Source organism: Ornithodoros turicata, chromosome 2 (genome assembly GCF_037126465.1).
Source record: "Ornithodoros turicata isolate Travis chromosome 2, ASM3712646v1, whole genome shotgun sequence".
NCBI classification, from domain to species: Eukaryota; Metazoa; Arthropoda; class Arachnida; order Ixodida; family Argasidae; genus Ornithodoros; species Ornithodoros turicata.
The window spans coordinates 28,011,374-28,039,189 of NC_088202.1; the positions used below are offsets into that span (position 1 = coordinate 28,011,374).

General features: G+C 45.2%; 1 long non-coding RNA gene and 1 other non-coding gene across 2 annotated transcripts; both read left to right on the top strand.

The window, feature by feature from the left end:
• Positions 1–18,699: 18,699 nt before the first annotated feature.
• On the top strand, positions 18,700–27,401 carry LOC135383270 (uncharacterized). The gene is made up of 3 exons (XR_010419784.1): positions 18,700–18,784; positions 18,864–18,911; positions 27,300–27,401. It is a non-coding gene; the product is annotated as an uncharacterized LOC135383270 (long non-coding RNA).
• On the top strand, positions 22,764–22,836 carry Trnaa-ggc (transfer RNA alanine (anticodon GGC)). Its single transcript has one exon. It is a non-coding gene; the product is annotated as a tRNA-Ala (tRNA).
• Positions 27,402–27,816: the final 415 nt, after the last annotated feature.

Below are 27,816 nucleotides of genomic sequence, written 5' to 3' on the forward strand. Positions count from 1 at the left end.
TTCCAATTCCAGCTCAACCGGTCAGCGCGCTGACACTAGTTCAACGTAGAGTCAAATCTCTCGCTTCCCTAAGGAGAACAGTACTTGAAGTATATTCGTGTTTTGTGATTCCTTTTTCCCTCTCTACGTTCCAGAAACATACGGTTTCTGAGCCAAGACAATATAGTTGCGAGCGCAGTTGACGTACAGAAGTATCCCGTACCGTGAAGACCACCACCCCAAACGTGGTTGCCAGGGTTTCGGTTTTGGCCATTTGCATGTCAAAATTCAAGGATGGATATTTGAATACACGTACATATTTCAAAATTTAATTTTTAAACGTGGTGTGGATTTTAACTAGGACAGTCTCCCATATCGGTATCTGGCTTTTGTTCAAGACGTCCTTATTAGAGTTAATTAATGAATTTAATTGATTAGTCATCCTTATTAGTCATTATAGTCTTTCTTGGAAAAGATACGCGCCCGTAGAACTCAACTGTGAAAATGACGTGCTCTCGTGACTTTTTTATAAAAATTTGTCCAAGCTGAAACGCGCACACACACACAAAATAAACGGGGTGCAACAAACGCATACTTCGTGGTCGTAGCCATTGTTAACAGAGATTTTTTTAAATAAAACAACAGTAGCAAAGATATGTTGAGAGACTACGGGGATGAGAAACTACAAAATTGCCACCAGGGCAGCGCCACCGTCACGCCGACTTTTTTCGCGTGTTTTTCCTTGCGCGCGGCAGGCGGCGCTCGTGTGGAGGCTCTTACCGGTGGGCGGAGCGTGGCCGGAGGGCTGCGTGCGCGCTTACCCGCTCATATTTTTTCAGCCTGGGCCGACTTCTTTCGCCATTTTTCAATCTGTGCCGACTTCAATCGCAATTTTTTCCCGGCTACAATAGGTGTGTGGTGGGCGGTTTACATGCAAAGGATAGCCATACACAAAAGTACAAGTGAAAATATATTTATTAAACTCATTAGTGTCGAGAATTATGTTATGACTCTGTGTGAAGGAGAAAAACTTAGCCAAAAAATCTGATGCAATAGCATTGAAGGGGTATCATTTTTTTATTAGTGATAATCACGCAAGTTTTCAATTAAGCAGGAGGAGTAGCACATTTTAATCAAAGAAGATATTTTTAATCAATATGATTACAATCACAATTAAAAGTTTATTATAAAAACTCTAACATTATTATACGTGACCACCATACTGGAGTTTTAATTACAAAGTTCTGATATGTAACTTCAAGAACAATAGCTGGGCCGACTTCTCTAGCAATTCTTTTATTATTTTTTTCCAGCGCGCGGTGGGTGGCGCGCAGGTTAGGGGCTGTCCGGGTGCTTACCAGCAGGCCGACGGGCTCGGTGTGCCCCGGGCCGACTTCTTTGGCGATTTTTCCGCCTGGGCCGACTTCTCTAGCGATTTTTTTTCAGCGCGCGGTGGGTGGCGCGCAGGTGAGGGGCTGTCCGTGGGCTTACCAGCGGGCTGAAGAGCTGAGAATACACTTATGATTCTCCATCCTGGGCTGACTTCTTTGGCTATTTTTCAGCCTGGGCCTATTTCGTTCGCATTTTTTTCATGGGGCGCGCAAGTAGGGGCATGCACGTTGACAACACCGGGCCACATCTTTGGCGATTTTTCACCCTGGGCCGACTTCGTTCGCAATTTTGTTTTCAGGTGGTGCGTGTATCAAGATTTAAAGTTTTATTATAAAAACTCTAACATGACCCCCATAGTGGAGCTTTAATTACAAGTGCCGATAGATGTATGTGAACAGCAGAGAACCTGGAAGACCATGGGACACGAATGACACGAACACAAGAGGAAATAAGATCTATAACACTACATTAACCAAAGAAGACATTCTTAATCAAAACAACAGAGGAGGAGAATAATCTATCATTTTAACTATCATAAAATCATCATCGTGACTTAATCTAGTCGAACCCCATACAATTTTGATTCTAAGAGACACTACAAACCTTACTTTGTTGTATGAATTCAACACAGAAAATATATTTAAAAAATGAACTTCACCGCATAGCACGCTCCTAGCCAACAATCAGCTCTAATATTATCTGCCCTGATTTGTTGAAGACGGTAGGCGTACACCTGTTTTGTGACAGTTATGAACATTTTCGAATGCAATAAGGAAGATTATTCCAACATTACACAATTAATCAATTTCTTATTAAGTAAACAGCATAGACATACGGAAATAATGAGAAACAGAACGATCAACAGCTAATAGAGAACCAAAACCCATCACGTAAACAAGAGGTACACAAAGGATAAATAGTTGGAGAACAATCTATCAAAACGAGAAACATGGAGGGATGAATAGCACAGAAACACTCTAAACGGTGGATCTAGCCAACGTGTAAACAACATGCAGGAAAATGATTGAAAAAGAATCTATCAAAACGAGAAACATGCAGGGATGAATAGCAGAGGAACACTTTGAACGGCACACCATCCACATGTAAACAATGGACAGGAAAATATTATTGCAATCAACAGCTAATAGAGAACCAAAACCCATCACATAAACAAGAGGTACACAGAGGATAAATAATTGAAAAACAATCTATCAAAACGAGAAACATGCACGGATGAATAGCAGAGAAACACTCTAAACGGCGCATCTGCCAACATGTAAACAACACACAGGAAAATAATAGCGAAACAAACTATCAAACATTAATAAACTGAAATGTAAATAATATATATTTTGAACTATCGTAAAATCAACCTTGCGACCTAACAATATTGTCACGAAGCGAAATGGGTCGGCGAGTCGTCGCATAAACAGCGAACGGTTTATTAGACTACTTGGTAGCAAAACACAAGAGTGATAGCTCTCTGAACACAACTGAGTCCAAAGAATGAATGCCCCAGCTTGGAGCGCACAATCATTTAAGCGTCGCGCCGAAAAGTCTAGAAACAGCACGTGCGTTTGCCAGAGAGCAGCCGATGTGTCTGGAAGCTTCTTGCTTCTTCTTCAGGATGCGCCGGGCTGAGATGTACCGTTTCGTGCCTGCCCTGGAAGTTTCGCGATGATGATTCGTGGCAATATGGAATTTTCAGCCTACTCGGGCACTATAAACATTACCTTGACAGAGGTATCCAAACAGGGAGCACAGCTATGCTTTACACAGTACAACCAGACTCGAGACCGGCGGGGTCACTCTCTCCCTCTATACAACCCAAAGCAAAGAATCTGTTGTCAATCTATGGGGTGGGGAAACCCTCTCTCTTTTTCACATTCTTTCTTCCATAAGGAAATATTCTCAGGACTGGTGTACAGAGATGAAATTTTCTGTTGATTGCAAATAGACATTGGAATTATTCGATTCTCAAGAACACAATAAGAATTCTATCAACAAACAATAGCACGCAAAAAATCTAGGAATAGACGTCAATATCAGTGCAAACTGGTTTTTAGAGAAACATTATCTAAGCAAATGAGAAATATTATCGGCGCAAACCATACCAAACGAGAAACGCTGCATTTAATGTATTTCAGATCAGACACAACTATTATGCATACATTATTCTCAACTCACAAAATATCAATCGAGTGAACATCTGAAGCAAAGAGAGAAAGTTAAGTTTACTAAGTGATAAAAACAATACTCATTCGAAACGAGGATCAAATTTAATTACATCGTTTTATGATAACTTTGCAATAGTAATTTCTACACGCAGAAGCCGCAAACAAACAACTCATCCGAAATGCAAATTAATGTGAAAATTTGCTACAGTGAAAATCAACGCACACAGCTCAAAAATACATTCCAATCTAGTAGAATATTTTTTTATTAATATCAATCGAGTGATCACCTGAAACAAAGTCAAAGCAGTAATTAATTTAGCCAAACATTTTCCTAACCACGCGCGCAAATACAACACAGAAACACGTCTTTTTCATTCAGGACCCACTAGTGGATTCGAAGTGACAGGGGGAAACGGCGGGGTCACTCTCTCCCTCTATACAGCCCAAAGCGAAGAATCTGTTGTCAATCTATGGAGTGGGGAAACCCTCTCTCTTTTTCACATTCTTTCCTCCAAAAGGAAATATTCTTAGGACCGGTGTACAGAGGCGAAATTTTTTATTGATCGCAAATAGACATTGGAATTATTCAATTCTCAAGAACACAATAATAATTCTATCAACAAAAAATAGCACCCAAAAATCTAGGAATAGACGTCAATATCAGTGCAAACTGGGTTTTTAGAGAAACATTATCTAAGCAAATGAGAAATATTATCGGCGCAAACAATACCAAACGAGAAACCCTGCATTTAATGTATTTCAGATCAGACACAACTATTATGCATACATTATTCTCAACTCACAAAATATCAATCGAGTGAACATCTGACGCAAAATGATAAAGTCAAATTTATTCAATGATAGAAACAATACTCATTCGAAAACGAGAATCAAATTTACTTACCGTAATTTCACCCGTATAAGCCGCACCGCAGATAAGCCGCAGGACGCGTTTTTTGGGACGTTTTGAAAATTTTCTGGCAGATAAGCCGCACCCGCAGATAAGCAGCGGGTAATACGAGACGACTGATTTGTGCGACAAAGGAGACCATAGAGAAGGCCATAAACCCTGGGGTCATACTCCGGGATCGGCACAGTGTACAACAGAGGGGGTCAGTTCTGGAGTTCTACCAAGATCGGATTGTGCCCTTGTCGGGTGTTTTTCGTGGACTGATGGGTCAGTCGTCTTCCAGAAGACGTGAATCACTGTCACTACTTTCCTTAAAGCTGCTTGGGGGAATGCACTAGGAAGATCAATCTACTCGAATGTGGACCCGTCCCTGTTACGCACTGTTCGTACATCGGCAGGGCAGTGCTGTTCCAGAGACACTGTCGGCCCTTTCGTTAAAATCGGCGTATGGGGAAAATACCAGGAAAAAATAGTCATCAGATAAGCCGCACCGGTGGATAAGCTGCAGGGCGCCCATGAGAAAAAAAAATCGCGCATAAGCCCCGGCTAATACGCGTGAAAATACGGTACATCGTTTTACGACAACTTTGCAATAGTAATTTCTACATGCAGAAGCCACAAACAACTCATCTGAAATGCAAATTATTGTAAAAGCTTTCTATAGCGGAAATCAACGCACAAAACTTAAAAATACATTCCCAACTAGTAGAATATTTTTATTAATATCAGTCGAGTGATCATCTGAAACAAAGTCAAAAGCAGTAATTAATTTAGGCAAACATTTTTCGTAACCACGCAGCACAAATATACATCACAGAAACATGTCTTTTTCGTTCAGGATCCACTAGTGGAAACGAAGTGAGAGAGGGAAGATGAGTTCCCGTACACTTTCGTTAAGGTTACGCCCGCAGGGAGTAGGGGAATCCAACAATGGCCTTGGTACACAATGAATAGTTGGCAACCATAAACTCGCTCCTGCAAGTCAAGTTAGGGAAGGAGGGGCTCTAGCGCTGTCTTGTACGTAGAATCATTGAAAGCACACGTTTTTTCATTACGCATCACATCTTTTTTTGTAAATTGACTTTCATAATTCTAACGTCAGGTGGAACATTCTAAACCTGATAATAAAATTTTAATAAATAAAATTAGCACCGATATGATTTAATTAAATGTCGAGGCACACTACAAAACAGAACAGACAATTGCCATACATTGAAGAGATGGACGGATTTTGTACTCGTTACCATAGGTCATGGGAGGACCTGATAAAAAGTTGCTTCGAAAAGGAGGAGCAGCGAAACGATTCAATTATCGCTGCATTTCAATACGTCCTAGACATGGTCGTATTCGGAGATATGGTGCAAATTATGGAATTCAAGATGCGAGAACTTGTATGCCGAATCTACAATAGTTATAAAAATATTTGCACGTCAACATCGGAAGGACCACTGGGATTGATGGTGGAGTTTTTGAGGTTTGCTAACGAAGAATTGAAATACACTAGACCTGACGTAATTGTAATCATTGCAGTGGGCATTGCATTAATCAAGAAAGCAATCAGATCAAATTATCATATACAAGCAGTCTATATCGCAAGATTCATTACGGATTTGTTGAAATTACACCTAACGGTTGGAATGAAAAGTACATAAAAAATCGTATCACATGATATATTCCACTAGAGCCTCTACACATTTATTTTCTTCAATCAGTTCGCGCAATGATGTCGAATGAACAGAAGTTCAATATTGTAGTGCACGGTCTGATGTATCATCACTTATTGAAACTGAACAAACATATCAATTGCGGTGGACCACCGGACGATTTTCATCTAATACCCTCGTGTACGCCATTCAAGAATCTTCATACAAAGAAAGGAAACATCAATAAGAGACTGTACAAGTTCATCGCTACAAAGTGCAAGTTGTTGAAGCAATACAAACATGACGACAACATATCACCTGCGTTAATCAACGCTGGATTCAAGCGCCCAATAATCAGAATAAACTACTTGATATCTTCGGAACTCATCAATCAAGACAACAAACAAAAACTTCGGAGTTTGGAATAGAACTGTAATTTATCGAAATAAACAAGTGTATAATTGAAATAATAATTGTATTCTTTGTCATCATTGTAATGTATTCTACACATCGCTACGAAAACAGCTTATGACTAGATTGAAGATTGCTAAGGAGACATTTATTCCACACTACGTACAAGGATCTTCGCATGGAATCAGCGCTGGCAACCACAGACTTTTACACGACCACTCTCTATACAACACCGACACCCGAAGGAAAGAATTGTAGAAGAATCGCTAATAGAAATTTAGAGGCATGTTACATCAATCTTTGTTTACAAAGGGAATCACTAATATTTAGCGAAAGCTTATTTTATGAATTAAATTGCACAGTGTATATATTTTCTCAAACGATTGGACAGTTGACAATACTATATTGAAAGGAATCTATTATCAAATGACGCGATGCAAGTGATGGACAAGCATGATGCGCTAGCGGAGTCTACAATTCTAATCATCATAACATGCGGCACACAGTTCCAATAAGATTTTGGGAGAATCGAATCACACAACTGTCATCAGAAATATTTAACCACTATACAATGAAGATGAGCACTATGGAAAGTGCTATGGAGCACTATGGATGAAGATGAGCACTATGGATAGTGCTCATCTTCATTGTATAGTGGTTAAATATTTCTATGTTTGATTCATATGTTGATTGAATTGTTATGTTTGATATGTTTGTTGAGTTTCAATAAGTGATGATACATCAGATCGTGCACTACAATATTGAACTTCTGTTCATTCGACATCATTGCGCGAACTGATTGAAGAAAATAAATGTGTAGAGGCTCTAATGGAATATATCATGTGATACGATTTTTTATGTACTTTTCATTTCAACCGTTAGGTGTAATTTCAACAAATCCGTAATGAATCTTGCGATATAGACTGCTTGTATATGATAATTTGATCTGATTGCTTTCTTGATTAATTCAATGCCCACTGCAATGATTACAATTACGTCAGGTCTAGTGTATTTCAATTCTTCGTTAGCAAACCTCAAAAACTCCACCATCAATCCCAGTGGTCCTTCCGATGTTGACGTGCAAATATTTTTATAACTATTGTAGATTCGGCATACAAGTTCTCGCATCTTGAATTCCATAATTTGCACCATATCTCCGAATACGACCATGTCTAGGACGTATTGAAATGCAGCGATAATTGAATCGTTTCGCTGCTCCTCCTTTTCGAAGCAACTTTTTATCAGGTCCTCCCATGACCTATGGTAACGAGTACAAAATCCGTCCATCTCTTCAATGTATGGCAATTGTCTGTTCTGTTTTGTAGTGTGCCTCGACATTTAATTAAATCATATCGGTGCTAATTTTATTTATTAAAATTTTATTATCAGGTTTAGAATGTTCCACCTGACGTTAGAATTATGAAAGTCAATTTACAAAAAAAGATGTGATGTGTAATGAAAAGCGTGTGCTTTCAATGATTCTATGTACAAAACAGCGCTAGAGCCCCTCCTTCCCTAACTTGACTTGCAGGAGCGAGTTTATGGTTGTCAACTATACATTGTGTACCAAGGCCATTGTTGGATTCCCCTACTCCCTGCGGGCGTAACTTTAACGAAAGTGTACGGGAACTCAGCTTCCCTCTCTCACTTCGTTTCCACTAGTGGATCCTGAATGAGAAAGACATGTTTCTGTGATGTATATTTGTGCTGCGTGGTTACGAAAAATGTTTGCCTAAATTAATTACTGCTTTTGACTTTGTTTCAGATGATCACTCGACTGATATTAATAAAAATATTCTACTAGTTGGGAATGTATTTTTAAGTTTTGTGCGTTGATTTCCGCTATAGGAAACTTTCACAATAATTAGCATTTCAGATGAGTTGTTTGTGGCTTCTGCATGTAGAAATTACTATTGCAAAGTTGTCATAAAATGATGTAATTAAATTTGATTCTCGTTTTTGAATGAGTAATGTTCCTATCATTGAATAAATTTGACTTTATCATTTTGCTTCAGATGTTCACTCGATTGATATTTTGTGAGTTGAGAATAATGTATGCATAATAGTTGTGTCTGATCTGAAATACATTACATGCAGCGTTTCTCGTTTGGTATTGTTTGCGCCGATAATATTTCTCATTTGCTTAGATAATGTTTCTCTAAAAACCAGTTTGCACTGATATTGACGTCTAATCCTAGATTTTTTGCGTGCTATTGTTTGTTGATATAATTCTTATTGTGTTCTTGAGAATCGAATAATTCCAATGTCTATTTGCAATCAACAAAAAATTTCATCTCTGTACACCAGTCCTGAGAATATTTCCTTCTGGAAGAAAGAATGTGAAAAGAGAGGGTTTCCCCACCCCATAGATTGACAACAGATTCTTTGCTTTGGGTTGCATAGGGGGAGAGAGTGACCCCGCCGGTCTCGAGTCTGGTTGTATTGTGTAAAGCATAGCTGTGCTGCGTGTTTGGATACCTCTGTCAAGGTAATGTTTACAGTGCCCGAGTAGGATGAAAATTCTATATTGTTAGGTCGCAAGGTTGATTTTACGATAGTTCAAAAGATATATTGTATATTATAAAGATATATTGTTGAAGGGGCAGTGATTGAAAAAGAAGTGTATCAAATGCTCTCGAAGCAAATCATTCGACCCTTGTCAAGTCCGTGGGCATCTCCAGTCGTGTTAGTCACGAAGGAAGACGGGAGTATCCGCTTTTGCATGGACTATCGCCGCATCAACCGCATTACCAGAAAAGACGTCTATCCCATGCCACGGACCGATGATACACTCGATACCCTTCGTGGTGCGAGCCACTTCTCGTCTCTAGACTTGCGGTCCGGCTATTGGCAGATCCCCATGGCCGAGGCCGACAAGGAAAAGACTGCCTTCACTACTCCGGACGGCCTGTTCGAATTCAACGTCATGCTGTTTGGACTGTGCAATGCCCCAGCCACTTTTGAACGCATGATGGACTCTGTGCTCCGCGACCTTCGCTGGAAAATTTGCCTCTGTTACCTTGACGACATTGTCGTCTTTTTTTCCGAACACATCAAGCGACTCGGTGACATCTTTCAATGAATCGCAAAGGCTGGCCTCCAACTTAACAGCAAAAAATGCAAGCTCGGGTACGACCAAATTAAGGTGCTGGGCCACGTCGTCTCTCGGCAGGAATCGCACCAGATCCAGAAAAAATCAGGGCTGTGTAAGCATTCCCTCAGCCAACCACACTCAAGGATTTGAGCAGCTTCATAGGTCTCTGCTCTTACTTTCGTCCTTTCGTCAGAGGTTTCGCAGATATTGCCGCTCCGCTCACGTGCCTCCTCAAGCAGAATTGCAAGTTCTCCTGGTCTCCTGAGCACACGGCTGCCTTTTCCCGTCTTAAAACAGCTTTGACATCGGCGCCCATCCTTTCTCACTTCGACCCAACTGAGCTCACTGAGCTACATACAGATGCAAGTGGCGTGGGCATCGGGGCTGTTCTTGCTCAACGCGCACCTGATGCTCCTATGGAATCCGCTGTCGCCTTCGCCAGTTGGACGCTTTCACAGCCTGAGAGAAACTATTCGACAACGGAGAAGGAATGCCTTGCCGCCGTATGGGCTGTCAAGAAATTCCGCCCCTACCTTTATGGACATCATTTCCTCATCCTTGCAGACCACAACGCATTATGTTGGTTGACTACTCTCAAGGACCCGTCGGGACACTTAGGCCGCTGGGTGCTGAGTCTCCAACAGTTGGACTATACTGTCAAGTATAAATACAGGCGTAAGCACCGTGATGCTGACGCACTATCCCGCAGCCCTTTGCCAGCCTTGACTCCTTCCGCAAAAGAAAGTGACGCAACAATCAATGCTCTCTCTTTGCAACCTGTCGACCTTCCCCTCCTCCGGGAATACCAACTTCACGATCCCGACTTCACACAGATCATTCGCCACCTCGACGGCACAGCCCCTTCCTCCGACCGTAAATTGCAGCGTAAATGTAAGAACTCCACGCTGCTTGATGCCACTTTGTACAAGCGTAACTACGATCGTGTAGGCCAACGACTCTTACTAGCTGTGCCACGGCAGCTCCGTCAGCAAATCCTGAACAGCTTGCACGATGACCCTAGCTAGCAACTCTGCCACCAACTATGCCATCGAGCCCCTTCAACCACCTTCTGACTGCCGCTGTCGTTCCCGCGAGAACGCGCACGTTTACCGCTTAAAACCCTACAAGGAACGTCATCTCTCAGAACAGTGTGAAGCCAGGGTGGCTTCCCCTTCGCCACGGGGAAGATGAGCCAGAATCCTCGCCATGATCATCACTGCACCTTAGCGCGATTTGCAACCACCCGCATTCATTATTCCTGCCCTGATTAAACGGCTCTTCTCTCAGCCTTTCCCATTCCCACAATATCTGTATGCTTCAAACTATTATCCACAGAGGTAACATTTGTTTGAGTTTGAGAAACAAACAAGCTCAAGCAAATGTACCCTTTTTTGTAGTGCACCGCTTCAGGTTTTCCATTACGGAGACACCTCGCTCGCATTATTCTACCTTCCTTATTATCCGTATGAGCGTCGAAAGTCCTTCACGGCAAGGGGGAGCGAGCCCTAACCTAACCTAACCTAAGCTAACCTGACCTGGAGGACACTGCTGGACATGGAGTTAGAGATTGAGAAGTGCGGCATATACAAAAATAGGATCCACTAGCAATGACTCGTCCAAGTGATCTGATGACGGTGGACGTTGTAATGCGGATCGGGAAGGTCATCTCGCTTTCTTGATTACCCTGAGGCGAAAAAACTCTCACTAGAGCAGCAGAAACTGCAATGCTCGTTGATGGTTTCGCTAAAGGCGGTAAGATAAATTTATAGAAGTGAGCGAGCGATGGCGTGTTTCTTCATTTTTTTTTTCAATTCATGTTATCGTCAAAAGTACATTGGTTTCTTCGGCAAATGGTGTTTATTGCTGCACTATACGCGCTGTCGATTATTCTAGCCATGGTTGAGGCAAAAACAGCAGGATATAAGCTTCACGAGTCATCAAACGTACAAGCGAACTCCTCGCTGCAGGATAAGAGCTTCCACTGAAGACTTCTCTGCATTGACCAAAAACAAGGCAGTGTCCTTTGCTGGAGAGCAAATCTGCGTTTTCTTGTCGTCTAAGCAAGGCTACTCCATGGCACGTCACTGCTCTCCGCGTAGTAGGTATGCACGTACAGTATCACGTAGAATAATTGGGGATATATTACCCATTCGGGTGAATTTAGTTTTTTGCTTGTCTTTTACGTACTACTTTTTAAACCTGTGTTCATTTTCATTCTGCGGTAAAAGAGCTGAAAGGAAATCTGTCTCGGATGAGACTTGCGGACGAAAGATGCGGTGGCGGGATCCTCAGAGCGCAAGTTCGGGGGGGGGGGGGCAGACCCACCGTGAAAACTCGAGGAGAGGTGGACTGTCCCCCCTGCCCCCACATTCCGACGCCCCTGATTTACCCAATTTCCGATGATGCCGAAACTAAACTGGAGCAGCTATCCAAGCCAGGGCTTCGAAACGAACCGACAACAGTAAAAAAAGATAAAGAAAAAAATGAAAAGTGAGGAAGGAAGCAGCAAAAAAGGTTTATTCGCTGGAACCGCAACGGGACGAAAACCATCGTAAACACGTTTTCCTCTATTTCTTTTTTTTTTCTTTTTTTCATATTCGGCCACTTATGTGCCGGCCATCGGTATTTAGCAGCCTTCCTGACCCCTGATGTGAATTACAGGCCCAAATAATGACAAATGAGCAAGCAAGCATCCTCACTGCTCACTTTTTGGAGTTTTACGTCGTTTGAAGTGCTAATTGTTGCGCTCAACACTAGCGCCACCTTCGCACTCACCCAAAATTGCTCCTCTGTTGAACATTGAACTGTCCTTCTCGGCTCGCATGGCCGCGCCCATGAAATCAGCAATCAGCTGTTCTCGTTTTGTGGAGCGTACACCAAACTGTTTACAGTTCAAGGTACCGGTACTTAATGCGAGTGGGAAACCATCGGCAGTCTCCTTGTCGATTCGTGGGCGCATCAACGAAGATGGGCATAGCTTTCGGGATGGCTGTGTGCGTGACTGCTGATATCTTTCTTCGTCCGTGCATGTGTGTGTGTGCACGTGCGCTTGTTTGGGAAGCTTGAGCTTTGCCCTGACACATATACAGTAATATGAATGTTATACTACTGTGTGCAAGTGACGTATGCTGTAGGTTCGGGGGTCTCGTCATGATACAGTGAGAAATAATGCGATGGACCTGATGGAAAACATTGCTGCACGTTAGCTCGGTTCCCGAGTGTTTGTGCGCTGAACTGAACTTGCATTTTTGTAAAACAACTTCAATATATTGCAGTTGTAGCTTTAGGTTAGGATAGTTAGGTTAGGTTAGGATAGTTTCCTTGGTTTTGTCGCATATTGCATTCACTTCATCTGCTTTCTCTTTTCCCCATGAGGTGTAACCCTCGCTTGGGCTGCGGCCCCCCTAAGGTTTATGTCCCACAGTTTTGGAAACGCTGAGGTATACTAATATTGTTAAATGTGACACATTGTAGTGTACTGCAGCCAGCTTCACTGTGTTTGACTGATAATTTGTACGGTTACTTCTTCAATATTATTTGAATAACATTTATCTGATACTGGAAGGGAGTTGCCTCAGGACGGAAGCCGCCGATATTTCGAACAGAGACTGTTCTTTTTCTGGGCACCGTCCTCATCATTGGCATGGTATTTAAAGGGTTAGGTGTGACGTGTTTAAAGGTTCGTGCGAATTGTGGGTCAACAGCCCAGAGGGAAGAAAGGTTCCGTACGGGCTTCTACGGCCGGAGTGAATAGCTGCTTTGTTAGAGTGTGGAGGGGATTATGTGAACGTAGTGATCTAGGCTACAGACCGGTTACATCTGATACTGTACCATCAAATATGAATTTTCCATTATGGTTTAGAATTATTTTTCCTTTACCAGCTCCCGTGGCATAGTGGTTAGGATGATCGCTTTCCACGCCGAGACTGGGAGGTGACACGGGTTCGAATCCTGTCACCGGCTGTGCTGTCTGAGGTTTTCCCTGGGTTTTCCGAAGACTTTCCAGACGAATGTCGGCACAGTTCCCCCTGAAGTCGGCCCAGGACGCATACTAATCCCCCTGTCCCCCACTCCTTCCTGCTGTCCTCTCTCCATCTGTCCACGTCTCTACGCCGCTCATAGCCACAGTTGCTTCGCGGCGCTAACACGGAATTTTAAAAAAAATTTTTTTCCTTTACGATGCTCCCACACTAATCTTGGTGACAAGTTCTCTCTCATTAAATTCCTTTTGAGTTCTATTTCACACCCAGTTTTGTATTGTTGCAAATTTTGTTCATTTCTTCTGCCTAAGCAGACCATTACAAAGCTTGAAAAATTTTGAGACATTCAAAAGTACGAGGAGTGTCGATACCGCGGTGCGATTAGCTAAGGTTACCTATGCTAGGCTACCTTCAAATAGTTTCATGTGCGTGTTCTATACAAAATGTTTATGGCACAAATATTTGATATATCTCTGCTTGTTGGATATATCAAGCAAATATTGTGCAAAAATTGTGTTACTTATATGACATGCTGCATCTGCTGAGATATGTTACGGGAGAGAAAGACTCCTGGATCGATTAAAGGAAGTGCATACGAGTACATATGCTTTGCAAACAAGTTGTTCCAAAGTATAATGATGTTCATGTTGAATTGGGAAAGCATTAGTCATCTCATAACGAAGTGATGAAAGAAACTAGTGAGAAATGCAAAGCCATGAGCACTGTTCGCTGCCATGTTCACAATGGGCAATGACGCATTTCACTTTCCGTACCGCGGACCGACTATGCTCAATGAGTCGTTTGCAGTGTTTATGATTGATGTAGGCCATAGCAGCTACAGATCAACTTTGCAGAGTGTTCAATGATGTCTTTTGCGAACAAGACAAACATCAATATATTCCCTTGTAATTTTGGTCCTACTATTAATTGAGTTGAGGGTTTGCACATGAAAACTACCTTTCGCAGACACTACGCTGCTGGCATGCAAAACCCTTGTACAAAGTGCCTTGGAAGCGGTTTTCAAATGGTTCAGTTGAGACTGTCAGGTTTATCACTAAACAGTATGCTGAGGATCAGCTTAGAGGATCCATACTTTGTCCTCCCTGGGTCCTCTTCACCAGGCTGTGCACATCATCTGAATATTGTGCCCTCTGTTCAGGTACCAACGCTTTTAAGTACAGCTTTTTGCCTTCTACAATTGCTAAACGGAATGCTATTGGTGGTGGAAACAGGGAACATACTTTGAACAAATCTTCGCAGACTGTATGCTCGCTCCTTCCACAACCATAATCATAGCTGCAGTATGTATAAATACGTTTGTAAAAGGCTGAACAAACAGGCAACACATATTGTGGTTTGAGTATGGTGAATGAGTACGAAATAAGTACTGTTTCCCAAATTGTGGGTTGAATCTCCCCCAGGGCAGCTGCAGAAGTAGCACAGGAAACACAGAGAGCTTAAGAAAATGGACAGAACTGCACAGAAGTATGTGGACTTTATATCCTGCTGCATCAATAGATATCTTCCGGTTTGTAAACAAATGTTATCATACTGTTGAACAGCGCCACCAATTTGGTAGAGCTGAGCTACGCTAAAAGCTAGGGGCGGACAAGGTCGCGCCTAAAAGCCACGGTCTGGAGGGGATTACGGTGGTCTCTGAAAGGGCACGTTTATTACGGAAAGGTCAGCCTGACCGAAGGTCGGCTTGCTATTCCTAAATCAAAACATATCACAAAGATGAAGTAAAACCAAACATAAGATGATGAGGGGTGCGTGATGTGTAGATGACATGAAAGGTCAACTCATAATTTGTTCATGAGGTCTGTCGTGTCGAGGAAGTCGAGGAAAGCTCGAGTGATGCACCACTGACGGGAGTGTCGCACAGGGCCAAGTAGTACAGGAAGGTCTGTGTGTGTGTCCCAGAGCAGTCATGCGTCCTTTGAGGGTGTACCGTGCAGTGTCGTAACGTCTGCAGTGCAGTAGTAGATGCGCTGTGTCTGCTTCCACCCTACACGTTGCTCATGCTGAGGAGTTCAGTTGACCCATCTTGTATAGCAGTGACGGTATTCGGGCTACGTTTAACCGTATACGGTATACGATAGTTTCTTCCCTTCGGGCGAGCCGCAGAGTGGTCGTGTATTCCATCTTCGGGTCGATGGAGTGTAGGAACATGTTTTCAGGCACAGCATTTTCTACGAAGTGTACTCTGTTGCGGGTGCAGAGCCGCCTCACCTGAATTCTGCTGGCGGACGGCGATATCGGTACTGATGAAATTAGCTCACCTTCCTCATGAGCGCGGCGCGCAGCGTCATCAGCATATGCGTTCCCGTGCAGGCCAATATGGCAGGCACCCACTGGAACCAGACACCGTGGCCTGAGGCTAGTAATTCGTTGTAGTGCTTTGCGATCCTTCTGCAGATGTCGTTAATCGTATTAGCACAGTATGAGGCTATCACCTGTAATGCTGACTTGCTGTCAGTGAGGATCGTCCAATTGTCCGCTGATGAACGCGATATGTATGACAATGCTGCGTAGATGGCGTAGAGCTCTGCCTCTGTGGAGGATGTTTCATGAGGAAGCTTAAGTTCTTGCTGGATGTTACAACTCGGCACGTAGAATGCGGCCGTTGAACTGCCTGGAACCACAGATCCGTCAGTGTACACTTCCCTTTGTTGATGGTGTACAGTGTCTAAATGTTCTTTTTTTTTTTCGTTTTCTTTCCTTTTTTCGTTCTCTCTCCTTTCCTTTTTCGTTTCCTTTCATTTTTTCGTCTTTTTTTCTTTTTTGGTTTCTTTCCTTTTTCGTTTTCTTTCTATCTTTTCGTTCCCTCTCCTTTTTTTTCGCGGAATAGCAAGTCGGTCTTTGCCTGACTAACCTTTCCTTGATTTTTTTTTTCTCAGTAAACATATCCTCCCCCCCTTCCAGAGCAAGTTGGCGCGCGATGACAGGGGACACGTTACTCTTCTTTGCTAGGCTAGGGATGTCCGTATGGACTGTAGGGGTACAAAGAGTCCACATAGGTGGTGCACATGAGAAGTGTGCAGTGGACGATGGTACGCAGCTTTTTAGACGGGAGACTGCAGCTCCGAACGTAGACGAGGGGCAGTTCGACTCGATAGACTGGAGGTAATGTGGATGTAATGGAGGTGTCGGGTGAGAAATCGCGTGTAGGTACGGAGTGTCTCTCTGTCTCGCAGGACATGCGCCGGTGGTTCCTTCGCTTCAGCTAAGACGGAGTATGTCTCAGTGGTCCTAGGAACTCCTAGGCATACTCGGAGACTGCGTGCTTGGATCCGTAGGAGTTCTATCTCTCCGTTTCTACTGAGGCTGTGTAGGGCAGGCAAGCTGTACATTAGGGTTCCTATTATGAGGGAGGAGTGTAGCTGACGCAAGTCAGACACGTCAACCCCCATACTCCAGCGACGGTGAATAAAGTGATTTTTTCCTGCCATCTACTGTTTTATGTGGGTTCTTGCTGGTACTCATCTACCGCAGACATGAGGGGCTTTCTTTCCCTGTGTACAGGTCATATAGAATTTATGCATACAATATGTATACATTTTAATGTATACAGCCAGTTTCGAAGTTGGGGCTAACATGTATACAGTTTGTAAACAATATGCTTTCGAGTTTGTATACATTTTGGCTACCTAATTTGTAGCGACTCCCGCGCCCATTTCTTCGAAGAGCCATATAAAAACTAGATAGGAGCTGTATACATTATGTATCTACCTTTAACCCACCCAACCTAGGAAACATTTTTTTCATAAAGGTGGACATTTTTCACTACCCGATTTCCTGTCCAAAACAGCTACGACTGCATCAATGTCACTTCACCCATGAATTCCTTCGTGAGTTGCTCGCGTGTTAGGGCACCAAGTCTTTACACGTCTGAAAAAATACCTAACGAAATCGGCAGAAGAAACATATACTTTATTAGAGCTTGGAGTGATTATCCTTTTTATGCAGCACATCCGCAACACCATACGGCTCCGTCGTTACTCCATTTTCTCAGGTAGCCTCGTTCCCAATGATAGCCGAACCGCCGAAGCGTTGTTTTCCTAGTATTAGTACACGTAGTTATTTACGCCTGTAACTTAATTAAATTAATGAATAATTGAGAGATACATGCTGAATACGACACAGAATTCCATAAAGACTCGTTATTCTGCACTCTTAAAAAAAAGGGTGCACTTTAACTCTTTTTTGCCACATATAATATAACACCCTTTTGGAGAGTACAATAACGCTCAAAAGGGTGTCTCCTCACTCCCTCAAGGGAGTAGCATAACACCTTTCTCCCTACTGCAGCGTAATATTACTCCCCGGCAGGGAGAAGGCGTTATGCTACTCTCTTGATGGAGTGAGAAGACACCCTTTTGAGCGTAATTGTACTCTCTAAAAGGGTGTTATATATGTGGCAAGGATAGGAGTTAAAGTACACCCCTTTTTTTAAGAGTGTGGAGTGTGACCCCCTTAAACACTGATTTTCTCACGTGAAACCATGCTGCATAGACCCAATGTGACTTATTTTGACAGCCTGGATTTCAAAGGGATGGATTTTGAAGGGTGGGTTTCTTATCGTGGATTTCAAAAGTTTTATTATTAAGAGTGGGTAACAGGGTACACCCATATTAGAAAACAATAAATATGAAACACACATCATTGGAATTTTGTTCGCTTATTCTCGAAGGGTACCTCGGAGTAACAACATGGGGGCTTCAGTCGTTTGACGTTCTTTCGCTATCAGCTTGGCTCACCTCTGTTACAAGGCCCTTTCACCAAGACGCAGTGTATAGTGGGTGTACGTTGCACGATGCATATTTGAAAGACCGGAAGTCCTTTATCGCGTGAGCTACCCATGTGGAAAAGGACTTCCAACACCGTCGATGACATACTAATGTTTGTTGAGTCGCATGTCGTCTTCTCAAGTCAAACATAACGATGTTGAAACTCTCTAAGCTTGAAGCTAATAAGCCCTTATATACATTGCCCATGTAGGCCCATGTAATCTTGTAGGCACATGTGCAATAAAAGGAAATGGAATGAAAGAAGAGCGAATTAGAAAGGCTTTTTGTTGTCCTTTTACTAATTTTATTAATCTTGATATGCAGCAACCAGAACCGGAACGAACGTTCGTAACCAGAATCCGAAATTGCATTACGAAGTCGTCAATCGTCGCAGGAAGGTGGAATCAGGTAAACACGTGAAAAATGAGTTACAAAAACGTACTTCCTCCAGAAGTTTAATTTGCTTCTTGGATTTTCTTTCTCAAAGCATCTGCTGCCGAATTCCTCAGTGGAATCTCTCGTAAGCGATGTCGACGTGAGTATTCATCCTCACTGTGACATAAACTTAGTTTGTATCATCGTACATCCGTTCGCTTCAAATTCGTTCTGGAGTAATCAGTTCGGTGTACCTTGAAATGCCATCAATTTCGGTCAGCCGCGAGCACTGTGATGCCTTGTCCACACTGGTGCAGTTTCACGCGTTACGGATGCGGCGCGGTTGTCATGGCAACGAAGTACAGCGAACCGAATAGCACACGTACCGCAAGAGCTGGGCTTGACCGAGCTCCATGGCTACGCAGACATGGAGCTCGGCCACGCAGCTCATTCCCTCCGGTTACGCAACTGTCAAATGAGCGAAGGCGCACTGGAGAGTGGAGATGTATGGACAGATTGAAATGGAAAGAGTGGAGGCATGATGGTCAAACACAGGCGTTTTTCGTATCAAGAACGCATGCGTCTAAACAGCGTGTCGTATGAGAACCGCATCCGCACTCGATGTGTACCGTACCCGCAACGGAGAGAAGTTGCAATGTGAACCTGGCATTAAGCTGGAACCGCATGACTCGTATCTCAGTGCATAAAACGCGCCAGGCTACGTTGGGAGCCAATTTTGGCGCGAAGAACCGGTTTCTAGAGCGTGCTCAAGCACGTCAACAGGCGCTTGATATCTCACGCAGCCGCGGCAGCATTGTCGACGAATATAGCAAATCACAGCGTGGCCATCTGTAGGAGTATCCAGTTCCTCACCAACGTGGGAACCGCTGTGTTTTGATTGTGACGCTGTCTCCACGTGCTGTACAGTTGTCATAGCGGGGCTCTCAGAAAACCTTCTCAAACTTCAAGAGAATGAAAAATACCAGCAGAAACAGAGAGAATGCTCTCGCTATGGCGTATAAGAAAAAAAAAAACTGTACCCTCTGAATCACAGCCAAACGCCTACGAAATGAAATAGCACTGCAGCCGACAAAAGACGCTGCCTAGGTCGTGTTCCCTAGTCTCGGGGTTTTTAGATTATGCATAATCTTCACCAGCTCGCTTGCTTTTTAGCCATTTTTTCATTGTCAAATCAGACCTGCCTGCGCGGCTATCATCATGAGGCGCGAGCGATCCTGGGTGTTAGTAGTAGAGGTACGATCGTAAACAAAAAAATATTTAGGACATGCGCATGGTTTTTGTGTGTACTAATAGTTCATGACATGACTTCAATGTAGGAAAAGCTATCTGTTGCCCACTCATAAATATACGAAATCACCAAACCGCCCGAGTACGTTTCCGTATGCTGCTCCCCTGCGCATGTGTCACGGTGGACTTGTTTATCCTTCCATTCCTCTATCCGTGGGTCCGTGCACCGTAATATGCAGTTAGTACACTTTTTGAGTTAAACAGGAAGAGAGGTTCTCATCTCGGAGCTGTAGAGCAAGATTAACACGTGTGAACAGATGAACAGATGTGAACACGTATCCCCGTGTTGCCGGGCTCGCAAAAAAAAAATCTTCCGTCTTTGCAAGCCCGGCCATGTTGTCGGCGTCAGTGCTAGCAGGAATTAGCTGTGCACCAACGATGCCATGTTTTTGCAGCGGACCCAGTATTTCATTAATCCATTTCTGTGTGGTCACCACGATACGTGCTATTTGGAGTCAACACCTGCGAGAACTGTACACGTTCCGAATCGCTATGTGTCATTGAACCTGATATGATCATGATGTGATATGTCATTGAACCTGTTTCTCTGTTCTCGTCTGGAACGTCTCTGTTGTAATGGTTGTGCTGGGTGATTAGTATGGTTCGGTCGAGTTTGGTTAGGCTGGTGACCCAACGGCTCTAGGATGTCAGTTACAGACAGCCGTTCGGAATACAATGCAAACGCAGTGTCCCAGTGTAAACGCGTCATGGGTAATTATGCATTGCTTACTATTCATACCGCTGACGTCATATATAACGTCATTTATATACAATCGCAGAAGTCCGCGCAACAGATAGATGGGCTGACGGTCTCTATCACGGTGTCATGCTGAAGACGCAGAGACCTATGGGAGTTTCCCTACCTGTTTATATATACCTATGTACTACACGCAACATTATATTCGTTTACTTACTGCAAAAAGCCTTTAATGGAGCACTAGCGGACCCCGAAAACTTTTTTTTTCCGCTGCGGAGTTTTGCATAAAACGAGCTCCTGTGAAACAACGATGAGTTCAGGTGACGTGCAGAGCGTGCGCGAGGCCTCAGTTCCGCACAGCTTTCAAATATCTTCTCCTCATGAAAAGAGTGCACCGCAGAATTAGAGGGCGTCGTGATGTAACATGATCCCTGGCACGTGACCCGTGAATTAAAGCAGCACATCCCAAACATGTATAAGTGGCGCGTGAGCTGATAATAGAAAACAAACAGAAAAAGACTCGGGGCCTCTTCCACGTCACGCGAGGATCGTCCGCGGTTGCTATCTCCGACTGTTTTTCTAAATTCGATTCCGCAGCTGTAATACACAGCAAAGCAGGAATATTTTGCATGGAGACTCTTCCGGAGAGGGTTCCGAGGGAGAGGGTTCCGAGCCATTATTATTGACACCTTATTGTTCCTTTAAGTTCAGGAGCCCAATTTTCTGCGAATCGGGCGCAGGGCACATGGACACCAAAGTTCGCGAAATTTAGACCAGAATTTGCGCCGTTTCTACTGCGCGGCTACTTTGTAGTGACTGTGACACCATTGCGTCGATGTTTCCTGCGGAGACTACGGGCGCTTCGGTTCAGTCCACTGGCGAAGCTGTGTGTTCGGGATGTGGACATTTTGCTTGCGTTGATTGCTCGTAGAATCAACGACGGAGCGCCATCCGCATACATACAGGGTGTTCCACCAACGATGATAGAAATTCATACTAAAAAACGTAGGCCCCGCAGAGTCATGCGGTAAAGGGATTATTTCTGCCAATAACTTTTGCCACCTATTGGTAACATTTTTATTTCATTTCGATTGACGGAAAGTTAATTTCTTGAATAGAACTCCCCCAGGCAACCTAACGTTTTCTTTGCGGAAATAGGTTCCCCGTGGTCATTTTACTCAGTAAAGCACATAATCCCATTCGTAATGCAATGGCAATTGCCGAAGTACATTCGCTGAAAATCCGTGGAAATGAGCCCTTTGCTCTGCCTCTTTTTTGAGGGCTCGTAGTTTCAGCGTAAAGCTGCGAAGAAAGGAGGTTACAGGGTTAAGACTCGGACAGGGTTAGGAAACGAGGTTAGGACTCGAACCCACGTCTTCTGGATCCAGAAGATGTGGGTTCGAGTCCTCCAGCTGGCTAACCTTTTCAGTGACTTTCATCTTTCATCGTTAATTTCATAGGCAAATTGAGGCTTTGTATGTATTTGTCCCTTCTATGTTGTTCCGGCCTCAGAACATCAGTTCTTTCATGTTCATCAGTTGCCGCCTGCATCGATCCCGTCGTATGAATGTGTGTGTGTGAGTGAGCAAAAATGTAAGAGTGAAAGGAGGATGAGTGGGAGAGAGTGACTGCTTTGTCCCTTCAGATGACGCACCCTGGAAGTCACTGAGAAGGCGTGTTAGCTTAGCTCAATTGGTAGAGCCCTGGACCGGCAATACAGAAGATGTGGGTTCGAGTCCGACAGCTGGCTAACCTTTTCAGTGACTTTCACCTTTCATCGTTAATTTCTTAGGCAAATTGAGACTTTGTATGTATTTGTCCCTTCTATGTTGTTCCAGCCTCAGAACATCAGTTCTTTCATGTTCATCAGTTGCCGCCTGCGTCGATCCCGTCGTATGAATGTGTTTATGAGTGAGCAAAAATGTAAGAGTGAAAGGAGGATGAGTGAGAGAGAGTGGCTGGTTTGTCCCTTCAGATGACGCACCCTGGAAGTCGCTGAGAAGGCGTGTTAGCTTAGCTCAATTGGTAGAGCCCTGGACCGGCAATCCAGACGATGTGGGTTCGAGTCCTACAGCTAGCTAACCTTTTCAGTGACTTTCATCTTTCATCGTTTAATAGCTTATGACGTTATAGCTTAATTTAGTGAGAGGTTAGGTTAGGTAAGTGCGGATGTGGCAGCTTGCCTCGTCTCCCCAAATCCGTTTCAAAGGGAAGTTGATGGCGATGCAAGCTGCCACAGCCGCACAAACCAAACTTAACCTATATTCTAAACTAACCTAGCTTATGACGTAATAGGTTAATTTAGTGATAGGTTAGGTAATTGCGGATGCGGCAGCTTGCCTCGCCTCCCCAAATCCGTTTCAAAAGGAACATGAGGGCGATGCAAGCTGCCGCAGCCGCACCAACCAAACTTAACCTACATTCTAAACTAGCCAAGTTTATGATGTCATAGACTCATAGGTTATTTAGTGATAGGTTAGGTTAGGTAAGTACGGATGTGGCAACTTGCATCGCCTCCCGAAATCCGTTTCAAAAGGAAGTTGAGGGCGATGCAAACTGCCAGAGCCGCATCAACGAAACTTAACCTATATTCTAAACTAACCTAGTTTATGATGTCATAGGCTAATTTAGTGATAGGTTAGGTTAGGTAAGTGCAGATGTGACAGCTCGCCTCGCCCCCCCAAATCCGTTTCAAATGAAAGTTGAGGGCGATGCAAGCTGCCACAGCTGCACCAACCAAACTTGACCTACATTTTAAACTAACCTAGATTATGGTGACGCGTGCGCTGGGAGGCAGAAAGGTGCTGAGAGGAGACACGGTGTGCCTGTGGCATTTGTTCACCTGGCAAGAAATGCAAGCGCGGACCCAACGACGGATGTCGTGGCGCGCTCTCGGGCCAAACAAACCGTTGAAGAATCAACGCCGTAGAGGCGCGGACTCCAAGGTGTGCGAGGCCATGGAGGGAGTCAAAAACAGCCTTCCGCAAGGCAGCGGGAATTACTGGACGAGGCTCAGCATTGGTCGTGTCGCACAGGGCGGGCTGCCGGCAGCCAGGCAAGGACAAATCCTGAAGTTTGAGGCTTGTTGAATGACCGTTACGAAGGTGGGCGATCTCAGGGTCTTCAGATTGTTCTTGGGCGATGGCGTCGGCGCTGAGGACTGTCGCTGCGGTCACAGCGTGAACACGACCCAAAGCGTCCGCTACAGCATTGCTGGGCTCTTTGTTATGGCGGATGTCAGTGGTGAATACCGAGATCGTGGTGCCTAATCTCGCGAGGGCTGTACTTCGTGCTAGCGGATGAGAAAGCGCCGACGAGTGGCTTATGGTCGGTGAAAATGGCAAAGCTTCTGCCCTCCGAGAAATGGCGAAAATGGCGCACCGCAGAGTACGTCGCAAGGAGTTCCTTCCCGAAGGCACTATACTTTGACTCCGTGGGGCCGAGCTTGCGTGAGAAGAACTCGAGAACCGTCGACCTCTTGCTGTAGAGCCGCGCCAATGGCGTTATCCGAGGCGTCAGCAACGACGGACGTGAGAGCGTCGTGCCGGGGATGACTAAGCATTGTAGCTGAAGTCAAGGCGTCCTTGACGGAGTCGATGGCAGCTCGCAGTTCTTCGTTCCAGCGCAAAAGTGCCGCGGGTGAGGAAGCTGGTTTGGTCTTCAGCAATTCTTCGAGGGTCGAAGAGGTACCGCGCAGGACGGGATGCAACGTCTATAAAAGTTGACGATTCAAGGAAACGACGTAGCTGGCGGACAGAGGTTGTCAGAGGAAACTCCTTGATCGCCCGCACTTTTTGTGGAAGGGGAAGATTCCGTCGGCGGAGGTCTAATGCCCCGGGAACTCCAGTGAAAGCTTGCCGAATTCGCACTTCTGGGCGTTGATCACGATGAGGTGCTGTTCCAATCGTGCGAAAACCTGGCGGAGGTGTTCCGCGCGCTGCTCCTCAGTTTCACTGGCCACGAGGATATCGTCCAGGTATGCAAAAGGAAACGGCAAACCCCGCAAGATGGAGTAGACGAATCTTTTGGAACGTCTGCGTAGCATTCTCAGAAATTCGAACAGCCCGAAAGGCGTCGTTATGGCAGTCTTGGGGACGTCTTCGGCAGTCATCGGAATTTCGTGGTACGCTTTCACCAGGTCGATTTTACTGAATAGACGGGCACCAGCCAAATTCATGATGAAATCCTGTATGTTGGGTAATGATATCGATCCGGCTTGGTGACCACATTGAGTGTCCTGTAGTCCCTACAAGGTCTCCAATCTACCCGTTTTCTTAGGGACCATGTGTAAAGGCGAGGCCTAGTCACTTTGAGACGGTCTCGCAATCCCAATATCAAGCATGTGTTGTAACTCAGCTTGTGTGATTTTGAATTTTTCGGGCGCAAGCCGACGGGGTCGAAAGTGTCCGGGGAGACCAGCTGTTTGAATGTCGTGAACCACATCGTGGCGTACTGGCTGGGTTCCGGAGGCTTCGTCAAAGGCGGAAATTCGCTGAGGACAGCAGCAAAAGGCGACTGAAGCGAGGAGATGGTGACGGCTGGAGGAGGCTGACGGACAATGGAGGGATGTCTGGGAGTACTCAAGTTTGTCTTCGAGCCCACGATGGCTTTGTGACAGCGATGGACGACCAAACCAAAGTGGTGCAGAAAATCCGCACCGAGGATTTTGTGTTCAATTGCAGCAGTTTTGAACACCCAGGGAAAGGAGCGCCGAAGTCCAAGAGACAACGTGACCGAACGTTCACCGTAAACTGGGATGCCGGTGCCGTTTGCAGCTGCGAGGTGGTAGATGGGTTGTCCTAATTGTTCTGTTCGAGTAGCAGGGATTAAACTGACTTCTGCTCCGGTGTCGACCAAGAAACGGCGTCGGGCGTTCTGTCGGAGACGTAAAGAGGACGGCTGCTGCTGCTCAAGGTTGATGGGGATGCGCACACCGCCGCTAGCAACCCCCGGGGCGGTTTCCCGGCCAAGCGCAAGGTGATTGGCAACTGCCAGTGGAACCAACAGAACTCCGTCCGATTCTCTTCAGGCGCCGGCGAGGAACGACGGGTTCCGCGGGGAGATCTTGCCTGACGACGACGACGCGCGACGCTGCGGCCATCTGCGTTGGGCTGTACATGTGGCCAAAGGGACGCCAACAGTGACGTTATGTTCTGCACGTCGTCCTGCAGCTCTTGAAGGGCGGTACGACGGCCGCTTTTGTGATCTTCCGCTGGTGCAGAGGAAGTGGGCATGGGCACGACCGGCGGACGACGTGTGAGCTTCGGAGCTGGAACTGCCACCTCCATCTGCCTGATCTTATCGGCATGCTCCGTTAGGTTGGGCGATGGGAAGGCTGGCGGCTGTTGCGAGTAACATCTGCACAGCTGGTGGGAGTCGCTGCAAGAGGAGCTCCTTGAGCAAGGGTTCATCGAAGCTGGCGGCACGCACGCCGAGAAGGCGCTGCATGTGACGCAAGAATTGCTATGGTCGCCTATCCCCAAGGTCCTCTGCGGACAACAGTTGCTGAAGGCGCTTGCGTTCTGAGGCGGTAGTTGGTTCGATGCCACCTTCAGCGTATAGTACGGCAGAGCAGGGGTTGTCCCACAGAGGATGTCAGCGACTTCTGTAGCAATGTCTGGGGTAGCACCGAGACGACATGAGAGTACCTCGTACTGCTGGAGCCGTACTGCTATGTGTCCAGCGTTGGGGCGAGGGGCAGGGTCGTTGCGGCCTCCCGTATCGTTCTGGGCCCTTGTCGGAGGCGCAGCGAGTTCCATTGTTCGGGTCACCAGTTTGGGAAGCTATCCCCGCTAGAGATAAAAGAGACCACGTCCGACCAGCGAGCCCAAAAACGAAGGAATGGTCTATTCTGCACGGCCTCACGCTGAGGCGCGCTGCGTGGGCGGCGCCAGCTGACAGGCTTCGTCGTCGGCAGTCACCACAGACTCATCAGTTCTGCGGGCACCGTCATAGCGCGAGGTCACAAAGATCTGCCTGCTAGGGTATTCCAGAAGCCCCAGTCAGGACTAGTGTACAGTGACACAATCACCTCTACACTCCCCCGATGTCACAAACCTCTCTGCTCCTGCCTCTGGTGCCCTGGTCTTTCCTATGTAGATGGCTTCGTATTGAGACATATTACTGTGTTTAGCGTGGTTTCGCTGATGAACGTTGAATCGACGTCGGGGCTTAATTTAATAATAATAATAATAACACTGTCATGGAAAAAAGTCATGGAAAACAACATGCGTTCCCGAACAGGCAACATATTCTAATTCTTCTGGACTTTCTCCAATCTGCATACACATCAGTAACACCACAAAGTAAGAAGTCATTTGCATAGTCGAACAACATAGCGTACCGCGATGTCATTACCGATCATACCTGCGGTGGCCACCACTAAATCTCCCTGTAGCACCAAAGTCATTTGGTATTAGTGCTTTTATAATACAATGTGTGCACCTGTGACATTTGGAACACCGCTCTCGGAAACTCTGTAAATATCTCTGAGCAGTCAACCATCTGACTCCAGATAACCAGTTAATTAACATCTCTTTACAGAAATGCATCCCTGACCAGATGATTCCTAAAAACTTCAAGCTCCTCACGGGTGCAGTGCGCCACGCCCGCACACTATTGTAAAGAGGCAAAACTACAATAAACTATGCTTTTCCACATAGCATGATAGTTCTGTTCACTCAACGAATATTGTAGTGTTCTTTTGGTGCTCCTGCAACAAAAACTTTATTTTTACGATGATGATTGAGTGCTACTCAGCTGTCCGCCGTCACTCAGTAGAAAATGTACCAGTGCGCCCAGACACCACGTCACATGCCCATTGGCCGAGAGACTGTTTGGGCTACGATGGGCCGAAAAAGGTGCACCAAAATGGCACTGCTTTGTGTGGCAGTGCCCTGGTTGTATCGGTTGCTCTTTGTCGAAGGAGAAGTATATTCGCGGGCTTATCCGTGTGTTAACGTATCTCTGCGCGTTTTCGTGCTTCCGGAGCTTCCCTCGCTATTACAGGCGGCATGTCACAAGCCGGTGTGTCCTGGTAGATTAGATTGTGCGCCACAAA